General features: G+C 37.0%; 1 long non-coding RNA gene across 2 annotated transcripts in view; it reads right to left on the minus strand.

Moving 5' to 3' along the window:
• Nucleotides 1-1,874: 1,874 nt before the first annotated feature.
• Nucleotides 1,875-15,649, minus strand: part of LOC116794432 — a 43,866-nt gene continuing 30,091 nt past the window's right edge. The window contains exons 2-6 of one of the 2 annotated variants that reach the window (XR_004359796.1): nt 12,449-12,508; nt 10,429-10,539; nt 8,380-8,690; nt 3,037-3,090; nt 1,875-1,989 (exon numbers count right to left, since the gene is read on the minus strand). This is a non-coding gene — a long non-coding RNA (uncharacterized LOC116794432). Of the gene's footprint in view, nt 1,990-3,036; nt 3,091-5,424; nt 5,539-8,379; nt 8,691-10,428; nt 10,540-12,448; nt 12,509-15,649 lie in introns of those variants that run through there. The other variant, XR_004359797.1, reaches the window with a different exon arrangement.

Below are 15,649 nucleotides of genomic sequence, written 5' to 3' on the forward strand. Positions count from 1 at the left end.
TGAAACATGCTGTCAATGGACCAGTTTCCAAGGTGATGGTGACAGCTCTTCCAATAAGTCGCTTTATAACTGGGTTTTGAGGGTGCAGGGAAATGTGTATAAATATAGGTATAACAGAATGCCTTCTGTTCAAAATTATTTTTCTTCTTCCAAGAAATGTTTTAAATGTTGACAACCAAGCTGTATCAGAAAACTAATCAGCACATCGACACCCCAGAGTCAAAATGAAATGCAGACTCCACTTATCTTGAATGGCAGTTGCATAGTGACACTTGTCTTCTGTGAAAAATATTATGGAACAGAACCAAGCCCTGGAAGATTTGGGTGCTTTGTTTTGCCAGTCTTCCTGTGAGACACTAACCAAGATATGAGGCTTATTTTTTGTGGTTTTTTGTTGGTTGGTTGGTTGGTTTTTTTTTTTAGTTATACATTAGCTTATTTCTGAGTTATGTGAGGAGTTTAGTTCAGAAAGTGATAAAAATTTGTTGGATGAATAACATCAGCCTGCTGTCTACATTTTGCCATCATACTAATCACTAGGGACACATCTGACTTTAGGTACTAAAGAATACCTACAGGAAATATCTGTTCACATATTTTCAACATTAATTATTTTGCTTCCAGTTTGCTACATCATTTTATTATAACAGAACTCAGACAACTGTGGTCAATCTGCCTGGGATAAATTTCCTTAATTTTTCTCTTGAAGCACTTAACTTTTTAAAAATCAAAATCTATATACAATAATATAACAATATGCTAGACATATGTAAACCACTCAGTAAATTGTGATTTCAACTTTTTTTTTATCAACATACTTTATATTATTCCATCCATCTACACTCTGCATTAAGCAGTGTTTACAAAAACACAGTGGGAACAGGTTGTTCTCACAAAAACCTGATGCACTAGAACACAGTAAGATATATCAGAAAGAAAATAGTAAAAATGAGACTAATAATAATGAAGGTTAATTTTTTATCTAATTTTAGAATTTTCTGCTAATATTACAGGTTTTGATGAAATTCTTTTTTGAGAAAAACAAAACAAATAAACAAAAGTAGGAGGAATTATTTGCCTTATGCAAGATGATAATTTAACTAAGTATTTTCTACTTTTTTCCAGCTGAGAAGTCTTTCAATTAAGACTGCATAGGTTGTATTATGAGCAAGATACTATCTTTCTCTAAGTATTTTGCACACTGGGGGATATTCCAAGGACAACTCTTGTTCTTTTCTTGCCAAGATATCTTATAAACTGTCAGGTGGCCATTTATTCCACCTAGTTGAAGGTCTGTTTTGAAGGATATTTGATTAGGTTTCCCTGATCAAGATAGAGATCTAACATTACAAGGAGGATGGTAAGGTCTATTCCCGAGTTAAACGTTCAGAGACACATGCATTTAACATAGTTCCTTCTCCTATTTCAGATTACAGATAATGTTTCTTTCTCTGTAAGATACAGATCTTACTGCAAGTTCAAGACTGCACCAATCCCATCTGACAATACTGGCTCTTTATGCTATTCTACAAGATTAATTTGCTCATTTTCAAAAACCGTAAACTCAGTTCTGAAATTCTGTTATTTAACTGAGTTTAAAATCATTATAGGTAAAGGCATTTCAAACTGTGTGGCGTCAAAACATGAGCAAGAAATGGTCACGAGGTAACTTCACGCCTCAAACAGTTATTCCCGTTAGACTTTGAAGAACTACATCATACACAGTTTAGACAGTTTCACCATTTTTTTTTAATTTTATATAAAAAGAAAAGCTTGTGCAGGTATTATAAAAAGCACTATACCAGGGTAGAAAGCCTACAAAATTTAAAAGATTAATCGACCTACAGGAAAGAGATGGATGGCCATTGATTACCGTGCACGCATGTCCGAGATGATAGATGAATGCTGTTGGACCATTGATCTTTGCGAATTAGCCTGCTTTTGGTCAACGAGCGCTTGTCTTTGGGACTTCTTCCATTAATAGCTATCCTGAAAAAAAAAAACCAACAAAAACCAAAACCCAACATATCTCACTGAGTTTTAAGTCATTACTTTGATCACAGTCTCATTGATACAGCCATAGCACATCGTAATCTTAGAACTGTTCTGCAAAAAAAGAAGAGATTGCTTCATTTTTTCACAATTCTGTGAAAAGATCCACAAGATTTTTTGTGTTTTCTGCCAGGACCTATATTCAATCTCCTTCTCCCATATGGTCTTTTTTCCCAATAAAGTTTACATTTACATTTCTAGAACAGGTTAAAAATGTGAGAAACCGTTCTACAAAGATAAAAATGTTTATTGAAGGTTTCCCCTGACTCTCATTCTGATCTTGTACTTTTATACTTGCACAGTGTTAGATCAGTTTTAAATGAATGTTTTTGCTATTCAGCAACAGAAGCGAGATCCAGATCAGCCTATTGAAAACAGATGTGAATTTTCTGCTGACCTTTGTTGTGCTATAGAAGATCTAGGCCAAGTAATCAAGTGCTTTCCTATTCCCTATTCTTTTTCTGAGATCTACTCAGATGATCAGCTGTAATCACTACATGCAGCACGAAATTCAAAATCTGATCTGTACATGTAGGTACATCATGGTTTAAAATTGAACAGATATATGAGGAAATAAAGTGTGCCTATTTTACCACCAGCTATGCACAGACGCCTTGGAACATGGCTATTGATCATGTCTAGGCTTGTCATTATTCACAGCAAAATCCTCAGCTTCAATTTTCAGAGTTCACTGACATTGTATACTAACCTATAAGTCTTTCAACCTTGATGTGAACTTTCAAGAAAGACCAATATACACTGTTATTTATGCTGAGGAAACTTAGCCTGGGCACAAACTATGTCCAGTGAAGATCACAGAAACTGCAGGCCAGATGTCTAAGGAGATATATTCCTGACAACCCAGGAAACTTTTCAGCAAATGCACTGCCTGAGATGTTAATGTTGATAATGAAGAGGGTAAAGTCTAATAGGTAGCAAAATGCTCATTAAATATGATAATTTCATACAGGATTCTTTCCTTACCCCTAGAGGAGGTCTGGTCTGACAGCAAGGGAAGAAATCACTCTAGGAAAGGGGCTGAAATGAAGAAAAGTAACAAGCAGATGAATTTTAATACTAGGCTCTAGATAAGTACCTAAACACACTTGCTTAGCAGCAGATAAGGTAAACTATATGTAAACCTTACTCCTAATGTTATGTATATCATAATTTGTGGTCTAAAAACTACACTTTATGAACAACTATGCTTCACAGCTCCTACTAAGCAAGATATGTCTACACAGGGGAAAGAAAGTAAAAGGTACCAAAGTTAGAGAGGGTCCTTGCAGGTCTGTCTAAGATTAGAAAAATTCATCCATTTTACCATGCTTGAGGTCATTGCACCATTTCTTGAGAAAGAAAAAATATCTGGCATATCTTGGGAACTTTGTAAATCACTAAAATCCATTCAGTGACTAAACTGATTACCAAATAGAACTGGTCAAAATCAGTTTTCACCTCATGGATAATTCAAATATTTCACTGTTTGTTTGCATCCAGAATTAAAATGAAAAATCTACGTTTTCAAATGATTTACAAAAGGATTCAGTTTCATAGAAGGGCCTCAGAAATGTCAAAATGAAGTTTGACATTGCCAAGCAAGTCAAAATATTTTGTCGTTTGCAAACTTCTCTCATTTCACTTAACAGCACAAGAACTTTTGGGAGGGATGAGGGTATGTTCAGCACAGATCTGTTTCCTCCAACAGGGCTGGAGAACTCTGTGATCCATAGTCTATATTGCCAGGTCCATGCTCTCCTTGGTGGATCAGATCCTATTCTGACAACAGGTGTAACAAATGCTCTTTGCCCACCCGACTTAAAAGCTACCCCTTGAGTTCAATCAGGTGAGCAAACCTCAGGTATCATTTTCTGATTCACTTAGGGAAAATTTCCATTTTATGAAAACCGTGTCTGTCGTAATAAAACAATGAAATACTAAAGTTCCCAAAGAGTTTTTAAAATATTAGTTTAAGTTCTCTTCCTCTAGTGTTGTTATAAAAACAGCAGGGCTCCAATTATAGGGTGCTTAAGCACCTTTTGTAATACAGTTGTAGAAAAAGTTGCCACAAGACCAACACGAACCCTGTGATTGATCTCTTCTATTGAAACCAAACTAAAATATTCCATTTCTTTTCTTTTTTTTCTGTGTAGTTGCTCTCACTTCAGTCTGCTACCAGATGCTTATTTTCTGTCAGACTGTCATATCCTTTTCGCAAGCATTTTGGTCCCTTTAAAAATGTTTCCACTTAATAATTTCACTTGACCAAGGTGACTTTTTAACATTAGCTCATTGACTAAACTTGTGAAGTTCTAATCAATGCAAGTTCAAAGCCTGTTTTTCATCCAAATCTCTTCTGTTTTCACTCATCTCTTGCTGAGTGAGCAATTTACCTTCTTTTGGTTATCTCTCATATATCATATATAACAGGTGTTGTATAAATATTTGTCTGCACTTCCACACCACCATTTTTCTAGTTTTCTAGAGAGCACCGCAGTATTAAATAAAAGACTTCTTGTATTTTGGGGTTTTTTTTTGGTTGGGTTTTGTTTGGGATTTTTATTTGGTTGTTTGTTTTAGGTTGTTTTGTTGTTGTTTTGGGGGTTTTTTTAGCAACATCTATGAACCTGTGATATCCACATTTGTTATCACAATATAAATCAGGTTGGAAGGACGACACCCAGCCCTACACCCTGCTGCAAGACTGCACAATATGTCCATGAGCCTGCTTGGCTACCCTTATGGGCAGTATGAAACTCTCATTTCAGTTTGTTCCCACTGTCCTTTGTGTTCCTGATCTATCACTGACATTTGTGAATTTTAGGAAAGTTCTTCTGTTCTCTTTTCTTTAACCTATGCACCAGATTGGCAGTCACTCTGCACATGTACAGCACAAATTCTGCAAGGCATGCTGAGGTTACCCATGTCTGCTCAGAGTTGATGCTCAGGTGTTTCTGGTTACCACTGTATTAGTAAGGACTACATCTCATTTTGGGTGCTGGAGACTTATTTAGCCCAGCACTCCAGCCTAGAAGGATGTGACAAAGTCCTGATATACTCCTCTGCAGGAACTCTGAGGCCTGAAGCCTTGTGTTACTTAAAAAAAATGTTGCTTTTTAGTTATAACTTATTAATTTAATCCATGTAAAATACTAATTTTTAGTCTTTCTAAGACAATAACCTCACTGAGGTGAAAGTGTCACTTTTTCTGAAGAAACTGCAAGAAGTACCCATTACGAAAAATAGGAAAAATTTCTAGTAGTGACGTAGTAATACAGGTAGTACTTTGGGACCCTCTGTATATTTATATACCTCTCCTCTCATACTAATTTCACCACCCTGGTTCCTCTGCAAATGGGGCTGGCATCATCCCAAACTGCTCCATGTGTCCTTTCTCTGCCAGTGCCACTACTTCTCTTCAAACCACAGTGGAGGCACCCGCTTTTCTGCCTGTTGGGAATTCTCACACAGACACTGAAAGCATACCTGGTAAACATTCAGAATAGGAAAATAAGAAATTTTATGTAACACCACTGTTTTCTTTTCATAGTGCTACATCTCTCATTGTTGTCCCCAAACCTACTCTAAAACCAATATAGCCTCTTATGTTTCTATCATGTTCAATTAAAGTACTGATATTTGCTCTTAGTCTTGCCTGTAAATCAGGGTAGATTACTAGAATATCTCCTCTCAACCTGTCAGTCCAAGAATCTGTGGCACATGTAGAAAAAACTCCAAAACCTATTGAAATATATCTATGTTTACCAGTTAAAACTTCAAAAGTAATCCCAAGAGGAAGTCTACTGCAATTGTGCTTCCACAGCACATTGTGTTTCCACAGCACAGTCACTTGCTTCTCTTTAGTCCTCTTATAAGCAACATAATATGTGGTTACTTGGAAATCCATTTGTAACTGACAGACAAAAATCAAATTCAAGGCATATTATGTCTTTATTTTGCGTGCATAATTTCTTTAACCCAATCACATCTTACACAACAATTAACCAGACAGCCATGTAGTTTTAAGTCCCTTTGAGTTAAAGCATTTGAATGGTTCCTAAATTCTCTTTGTTAATCAGAAAAACATCTCGCACATCTCACAGTATTTCGTACCATGGCATATATACCCATCCTCTTCTGAATTGTCAGCTTTGGGTACTTGGGTTTGAAGTAGAGTTATTAAATATGCACTCAACTTTCTGCTTTGCCTTTATTTTTGGTTGAGTCATGCAGCCATTTCATTTATGCTCCCCTTTCTGCTAGGAAGTAGATTTTCATTGTCTGAACTTGTTCCACATTTTCAAGCTGTTCAATCAAATAATGAAGCTATTTTCTACATGCATTTCCTCAGCTATATTGTCCCATGTGTATCATTATTAAAGCTTTGTGTAAAAAGAATTTTCTGAATTTATCCAAAGTTTATGAATAGTTTTGGTCATATACAGTTTTACTTTTCAGACAATTGGTTTTTTATGTAGAATGTTACCATTCCTCCAATTAAAACACCACCATCATCTCCAGTTTTATAAGACCTAACTTCTGTGTTGTTTTGTGCCAAAATATTTCTAGAAGTAATTTTAAGGAGTAGCTGTCCCAGATGTCACTATGAAAGCAGTTCTTAAAGCCTTAAGAAATAGTTTCACATCTCCAGATGAAAGATTTAGGTAATACCTAAGGGAATTCTCTGTATTTCTGTCAATGTATCTAATTTGCTAGAGGATTTGACTCCTGCATCCTCTAAATTTTGTCAGCAAGTGCAAGCATTTCCTTTTATTCTTCTCTGTAAACTCACAAAGATGAAGAACTCTGGACCCTCCCATTCTTCTGGCCAAATACTGTGCTCACTCTTCTGAATTTTTAAAGGATATCATACATTGTTTTGCAGCTCCTTCTCCTTTCTGATTTTTATTTAAGGAATATATTTGTAGCACATGCTATAGAGAGGAATAAATTCAGTTGAAAAGAGGGTGTGTTAACCGGAGACTTTTACCCATGTAGGCATATTTGGAAAAATTCCCAACATTATTTCTGGGGGGGAAAAAAAAAAGGGGGGGAAGGGGAAAGGGAAAATTTTAATCCTTTTTGTTTAATACAGGAACATTTACTGAATATTAGAATGAGCAAAAAGAAAAAAAAGAAAAAAAAAAGAGAAAAACTCTCTCAGATCCCCCCAGGGTTTCTCATTCTCCTACTGTGAACTTTGGTCCATCCTACTGTGACTGTGGTCCATCCTGGGAGATGCAGTTTTATTAAAGACTCTGTCAAGGACCAAGAGCAGGAAGCATTGAAACAACAGTTCCTTGGCCCTTGGCCATATCTTGGAGTATATTTATCATCCCAGGCCTACGTAGGATCTCTGGGTACTACTGAAGTCAAAACAGCTTTAAATGGGAATTAACATGTTCAGTTTGTAGCAGCTATATACTCTCCTGAGCATTTGATAGGGTTGGAATGGTAAATTATGATTCCTTTGAGATGACAGACATGTTAAGAAGTGGGTTTTTCACACTGCTGTGCACATGTTGTTGTGGAGAAAAAGATAATTATTATTCTGACATTGTTATCATAATAATTCATAGGAAAGCTTTTCTTTTTCTCAGCCAAGCCAGTCACAGGTGGCTTGATGGCCTGTTTGATGTGTGCTGGTACTTATTCATTTCACCAGAAATGAACCTGCTAAGGTGTTTCATGTAAGTATGTAGTTTTAAATTTGTAAAATAAGATGCTGCCTGAAATGTATTTTTCATGTGTCCCCCACTCAGTCAGATTTACTGAAAACAAACATCATCACAATTACAAGATCAGCACACTTGAAACATATCTTTACATATCCAAGGAAATAACAACCTAACGCTTGTCCATTCTTCTTTAATATGATCCAAAAGTGAAGCCTGTCTTTCAAGGCACTGCCTATAAAGAGGGTATGTCCTGACTGGTGTCCATTGACTAAAATGTGTGCAAGCTTGAACTTTAAGGCAAAGAGTACATCTGTTAAACACAAAAAAGAAGGCTGTTTACCTGCCATGGACATTGTTGCAACCTGTTTTATATGTTAAAGAATCTCACGGTTTTCTGCCAAAACTGAAGCCGTTTTCCATTCTAAAAATAAATAAACAAATCTCATCTCTTCCATATAACGCAGGTAGGAGCTATTAGCCTTCTCAACACCTACTGGGCATGGCTTACAGAAGATCTGACCAGCATAGCAGCTTCATCATGGCCAAGGCTGCACAAGTGCATGTGAAGATACAGTGCTACCCTTCATTGGAGAAGTTACAGGGCAGTTTGTGTTTTCTTTGGGCAAAAGAAAGGCCCTATACTGCTTACCTGCCCTGCTTCATGTTTTCTAAAAGGTTTTGGATGTTTTCTCAACAATAGTTGCACTGCTGAGACCCTGGAGTCCTTCAAGCAGAGGTGAGACAGGAGTGCTGTTCCTCAGCCCCAAGGAGAGCAGTTTACAAAAGATGATCCCCAACAGCTCCAGCACCGGGTTACCTCATTCCTGCTTCAGTAGGTCCTACCCTTGAATATGCCTCTCTGTGCTAAATGTAAGTAGTGTTGGTAACCTCTTCTTATCAACCAGACTTTTTGTTAAATTTCAGAGTATTCACATTTTCATGAATTCCTTTTTATTTAGCCTGAAAAAAAAAAAAGACATTTCTCAGCTCCTGCACAAAAAACTGCTGAAATGAAAGGCCTGTTACCCACCAGAAATAACCAACTGCGTGAAGCATCTTTACGCATCTGACTGCAAAACAGGTTCATACTGAAAGATCCCGTGAGTATAAATGGCTCTTTTGTGGCCTGACAGGCAAGGACTCCCAGAAAACCCCAGCGGTTGCCTCTCCTCCCTACACATGTGAGATCTCAGGAAACCTAAAGAGCCTCTGTTGCTTCCCAGTGCTGCCCACTAATATAGCTGAGGAGAAATTGTGCTGCTCCGAATGTATTACAATGCACCCCAAAACACAAGTCTGCTTGAGGTGATCCTGAATAGAGAGTCTAAGTTTTAGATAAATGCATGCCTGTATGAAGTAGGATGGAGAAACTGAAAACAGAGCTGTTAGAAAAGAAAATGCATTCAAATTCAGCAATGTATATCCCTTGCCTGAAATATACTTTTGTCATTGTCTCAGTCTTAGTAGCAATGAATCTGTTTCAGGCACATGCCTTAAACTGCTGTAAGCTTTTGTAACACCTTATAAAGATGTGTTCTCAAATCTCAAAGGGTTGCATAAAAATTGCTTTGTTTCATACTCTAATTTCAGACATATGTTTGCTAAACTGTTGATTAATTAGTTTCCTGATCACATCCAGAAGTGTATTTGTTTATATGACTACAGTTCAGTATAAAACAAATTATTATTCTGATTCTTCCAGTCTGTAGCAACAGTCACAGCTTCAGGTTTTGTCTTTTTTTTTTTCCTCTTAGTTCTTTCTATTACAACAAACAACATGTAGTCAGGATGAGAAGTGCAGACAGAAGACTGCAAGCCCTGGGTTCTTTAGGGATTCTACTGAAGGTACAGGCAAACCAGATGAATTCCATAACTGTAGGTTTTAGATGGACCCCAAGTTAGATTTGTTCTTCACAGAGAAGTGAAAAAACTGCAAGTGGCCATTAAATCCAAAGCCCTGTCGATGACTCACAGGATCCATTTCCTTAAGATATAAGCCAAGGACTGGCCAACCTTCCTCTTGGAGCATGATCTTATGCCCTGGGTCAGCAGCCAGCCTAGGAGAGCATTATTGACTCTCTTCCACTCCCTCCAAATGCCCTTGATTGCAGACCTGGGGCAAAATGCCCTGTCCTTTGTTTTTCAATGAAAGCAGACACAGATGACTCCCCTGTGGCTAAGATCCCCATAAATATAGACACCTCTAGGTCAAGAGAATTAGATGTGAATTTCCTTCCTGTGGGTGAACCCTGGAAACAATAACAATACCCTGGACAAACAAAACAGATTGTAGCACCTTTAATTATGTTTTGCTTGCCCTCAGTAATCACCAGCAAAGCAGAGCTCTTCATATGCGTGATTAATGTGATAATTTAACAAGTGATCTATAGCAAAGGCACAGCAAGTAAAGTAGAGGTTTTGTTTGTTGGTAAGTAGGCATGCATCTGCCTACCAACAAACAGTACACCCTGATCTACAGGAAGATGGCCTGATATGGACATTGTTCTGACCTGATCTTTTAAAATATTTATGCATGTACTGCAGTCCCTCATGAACCTCCACAATATTTAATTGGAAACACATAGTCCTGCTACTGATCTCTCACTGCAGTAAATATTTAATCACAGAGGGAAGTGTGCCTTTGCAAGAGGAAGCATCAGTCACTGACTCTTAAAAACAGCACAAAGGGCACTATTACCTGGAAGAAGTATTTTACTCTGTAGTCTAGAAGTCAAGAAAGGTCCATCTAATTATTTCTGCAGTGAAATAGCTGTCTCTCTCTGTGAGTTTGACATTTATCCCCTCTTCTCTGGAAAAAAAATTAATTGAATACAGAATTATAGCTTTTCCTGGTTAGTTTATTACTAGATTTTGTAGCAGGATTCATGGTGCTTGATTAAGTGGCCAGCAACATTTAATTTGTTTTCTAAGACACTGTACAGGCACTGTACTGACAGTACAGGTTCTGGGACTGCTCAAAAATTCTCATGCCAGGTCATCCTTATAATGCCATCTAAAGTTGCCTCTCTCAGGACAGAGTTTTTAATAATCACTCAGCAAGTATGAGAATGTGTTTAAAATAATTCAGAATAAGGTTTGACTGAATCAAACAGGTGATGAAGAATTAATGGCAAAAAGACATCTGCTTTTATGAGTGACAAATTTGCACTAAACCTTGCAAGGTTGTTAGCAGAAAGGGGGATAGATAACTACAATCTGGGAATGTGAGGGCTAAATACAACTTGATATACACAGCAAACAAAGTGATTATTTGAGTAGGCATCAGGAGGTAAAACTCAGAAAAAAACCATATTGAGGAATGTATCAGGAAAGTAAAGTATCAGAATGAGGAAAATGGAGCAGAATGTGATTATTTTGGACTCAGAACTAGTGGAGCATAGTATACTCATTCTGCTTTGAGTCTTTTCTGCTAGAGGCCTAGATTGTTCCATGAATTTAACTGTTGAATGATGGGCAGACAAACATCTCTAATATAAAAAAAATAAAATTAAAAATGCTTTTGTTTGAGTCTTAGTACTTAGGGTTTTTTTCTAACTGGGATATATACCTGGAATGCAAAATTACGTAGGACAATTAAAGGATACTACTATTAAATCACTGTTTCTTTTGATTCTGAATTATGTTTCAATTCATTAGCCAGAGACTATCTTGGATTATTCTCTAGTTTAAATTTTCAGACTGTGGCTTTCGCTGGAGTTGATGACATAAGTTTTTCTTAATTATACTGGAATAAATCAAAAGTAATAATGCAGCAATCTGTGGAATTGCTCTGGGTATACAACAACTTAATTGGAAACAGAATTTGAATCACTAATTCAATGTTCTTTTTTTTTTTACCGCCTTGTGTGTATGTGTCACACTACATTAATTTTATATGAGGAATATTCTAGAAATACAAACCTACCTATAACTATTATTTTTCTTTTTTGCCTGACAAATGCGTATTTGTTGCAATATAGATCATTTATGTAAAAATATTTTCTGAGAAAGTTACACTAGGGTTAAAGTAATTTCAGGATGATATTACAATGAAAGGGGTGTGTTTCTGATCTAAGGGCACCTTTTTTTTTTTTAATTTCAGCTAACGAAATAAAACTAAATCCTTAAGCCAAGGTTGAGGAGTAGACAGCACATAAGGATTCTAAACAAGTATTGATGGAGATAGTTGCAGACATCAAAATGTCAGTATGGTGGTTTTTTTGCAACAAACAGTTTCCTAAAAAGTGTCCAGACGCTGAAGTTCAGGTAAATCCACGCCCACAAGTCATTTAGTCAATTAGTAAAACTGCCAGTGCCACACACAAGATTTTCCTTCTACTTAAATCTCTGTTTTGCAATAGATTTGTAATGAAAACTTAATAAAAAAAAAAAGTATCTCTACAGAGAGAAATTTGGTGGATAAGGGATAGACCACACACAGGCATATACAATTTCCATTTTCCAATAGTGATAAGATGCAATTTGTGGTCTTCAGTGACAAAAGACCAAGACTTTGCTTAATTTGTTATATGTTTAAAGCATTGGACCAAGTGAATTGGGAAGATTGTTATCAGACATCTGGCAAAGACTGTACACTGTAATCTGGGCATGTATATTATTTTGATGTTTCAGGTTTGACACTTCCCCTACTATCAAAACGTATTAAATCCGACAGATGCAAGTCAACAGCTGGGTGTCCACACATACAGCTTCCTTACTTAGTTCAAAGGCAGATTTCCATTTCTGCAATCTGTGGCGGTCATCCAGGAAATGAGAAACTGCAAATGAGAATTTTTTTACAACATTTTTTATTTCCCTGGGAAAAAAACCCATGTCAAAACTTCCATCTCCAGACAGTTCAGAACATTCCTATGAATGTATTTTTCATGATTGCCTGAGAAGCCTTCTTCACTGGTATTTTTCTGTGGGCTCTCTCCAGGTGCCAATACCAAGCTTAGCAAGACCTAAGTTGTTGCACGGCCCAGCCAGCCTGATTAGGCTGATTAGGAGGTCTGGAGCCTGGGACATATTAACAATGCTTAATCTCATGACACTCTATATGCCAAGGCAGCACCAAAAACCAAGGCACCTTTGGATGTTGTTTATACCAAAGTAATAAACACACATAGATAAAACAAAAATTTTAAAGTCCCAGGCCCATAGACAAATATCTGAAATTTGAACACCTGGTGAAACTGTTTGCAATATGCCAGAACAAGTCCCATGACCCATAAGACTACACCTCAAGTTTGAGATCTCATTAGAGTAGGCAATTAAGGAATCCTGAGATTCTCTAAGGCTGATGCTGTGACTGCAGAGCCCGCATGGGAGCATGGGACAGACACATACTCCTGACATATTAGATTCATCCAGAAAGACACTTAGTTAGGACACAGATACTGCTTCCCTTGCAAAAAGGTGTATAGTTATGACAGACCAGAGGCAGCCCCAAGAGCCTAGATGTGGTCACCAAACACCTCACAGACTGTGTGTACTTCCAAATACCTCTCCTGCCACGATAGGGGGAAGTTGGTTGTCTTACATGGGTTTCCCTTTAGGAATACTACATTCGCCATGCACAGCAGTAGGTAGTCATTTGGAGTCTCAAATTTCACCCTGGTAGGCCTAGGATTAAATAGATATAGCCACAGTAGAATCATCTCGTTTGAACATGACCAATGCAAGCCAATGCAAGCAAAGGTTCCTGGGTGTGTGTCTTCATATACAGACACCAAAGCGCAGACGGACTTTTACGATAAAAGTGTCACTTGGGAATTTGCCTGTGACCTTTCAGTGATACATCTGGACAAGAAATCTTATCAGTGCCTTTGCCCACTGCCTCAGCAAGAAACCAAATAGAAACACTCTACCAGGGTAGGGTCAAGAACACTGAGCTAACTGTGGGCTCACACTGTCCCTAGGTGGTGGTTGGAGCCACTAACACAGTCCCACCAAAACCCCACACATAGATTGCTTCCCAGAAGTGTCAAGCTTATCTGCAGCATCCAGCAGTTCTTATACAGGTTACTTCCAAAGGAGTCATCTTAAATCCAAAAATCCTCTTGGATCTATCATCCTTAACAATAAAAAGCACATTAAAAAGTGAGATTAAAAGCCATAATAAATCTATAATTATAAGGTAAAAAAGCCAAGAAGTTGTTAAAATTGAAAATTTTTTTCTTTCTTTTTTCTTTTTTTTTTTTTTAACATGACAGCATAATAGCAATATACCAGCACCGTTAGTTTGAAGGGCTGTCCCAGCTTAGAATAAGAAAGTAAATATTCATGTGCATTTTAATATGAATGCAGCAATTAAGCAGTTTTCTCTTGTAAGAAAGAGTATTTTTTCTCATAATCTTTGTGTGTACTTTAATGAAATATAGCATCTCATATTTGAAAAGTGTTGGCCAAGACAAAAATCTGAAATGGTTGGGTTTTTGGTACCTATGACTACAAATGCCTATCCAGGCTAAATGAAAAGAGAGTTTTTCAGATGTTTCAGATATACATATGGGGAATGGATGTCCCCCAAAAGGCACAGCCTTTCCACAAGCATGTAGAAATTTTGATGTCCTTGGTTGAAATGTGAAGAAAGAGGTTCTTTTTTTTGATGATTTCTCAGAGGAACAAAGCCCTGACTCATTCATTTTAGTTCAATCATTAAGAAATAATAATAACAGGGTTTCATCTCTTTGACAATAATCCATTTTTAGACAAACTATTAATTGAAAATGTATTAAGTATTACTTTCAGTTATCAGTGCATTGTTTTTATGTAGTATTACATTAGAATGACTTCAAAAGAGTAATATGTATGCTACTTCGATATAGTAATAGATATACATATATAATGTATAGATAAAAATAGATATATAAAATAGAATACAATTCAATTTAATCATTCTTTAGCAAATTGCAGTGAAAGGGAACATAGAGATATTCCTGAGAACTGAAGTTAGAATGTCTTCTGGTAGGAGGTGAATCTTTAGAAGAGTTTTGTTTTTGTGGGTAGTTATCAAATACTGTTTTACAGCAGTGAAAGCAACTTGTGCACTGATCCTTAAGAGCTGTTGTGGAATCCCCAGAACATAAACCACATATTTGTAGCTGAGATCTTCAGCTACAAGCAGTAGGAGGAGAGATAAGAAAGAATATGACAGCTCTCAATAAGTAGTCTGCACAGCTGTGAAACTAGGAGTCAGATTAGAAGAAGACAGAAGGGAGAAGAAATTAGAGAGAACTGTGAAAGTAGGAGAAAAGTAGAAAGAAATTCCATCCGAAGACTACACGAGAAGGAGACTGTAAAAAAGAAGGTTTCATGATGAAGATAAAAGATCTTCTTTACAGTCAAATAAATCAATGAAAAGAATGAGAGGTTGATATCTTCCTGGGAGAGGTTGATGTGGCAGGCTGACCAAAGCTTCAGCAGAAGGGTGGCTGCCCATAGCATGTGTGCAACACACAGTCAGTGCAAGGTCAAACAGCATTATACGAAATTCATGCAGTGCAGCAGTGGTAACTGCCCTTAGCAGTTCTCTTCCATTGAAGAAAAGGATCATTAAATCTTAAAGGAATTATTGTTGCTTTAATTATTATTGGAAGCTAGGGAAAGAATCACCAAATTCAACTTTTTTTCCCATATCTTCTAGTCAAAACTGTTGCCTACTTGCCCACCTGTTGGCAAACAGGTACATTTAAATAAAATCAGACATTGGTGTGGTTCTGTTGAGCCTTTTTCAAAGGCACTAAATTTTATTGGACAAAGAAGATCCTAGGGAATACAGACAGGGGCAGAAACACAGTTTGCATTTAAGCCAAAAGTGTTTGTTTGGCCGTCTTAATTTCTTGACTACATTTGATTCAACACCCTATTTGAAAGAATGCTGCCAAGCTTTGCACAGCCAAAATGGGACTTACCTT

Source organism: Chiroxiphia lanceolata, chromosome 1 (assembly GCF_009829145.1).
Source record: "Chiroxiphia lanceolata isolate bChiLan1 chromosome 1, bChiLan1.pri, whole genome shotgun sequence".
Lineage (NCBI taxonomy): Eukaryota > Metazoa > Chordata > Aves > Passeriformes > Pipridae > Chiroxiphia > Chiroxiphia lanceolata.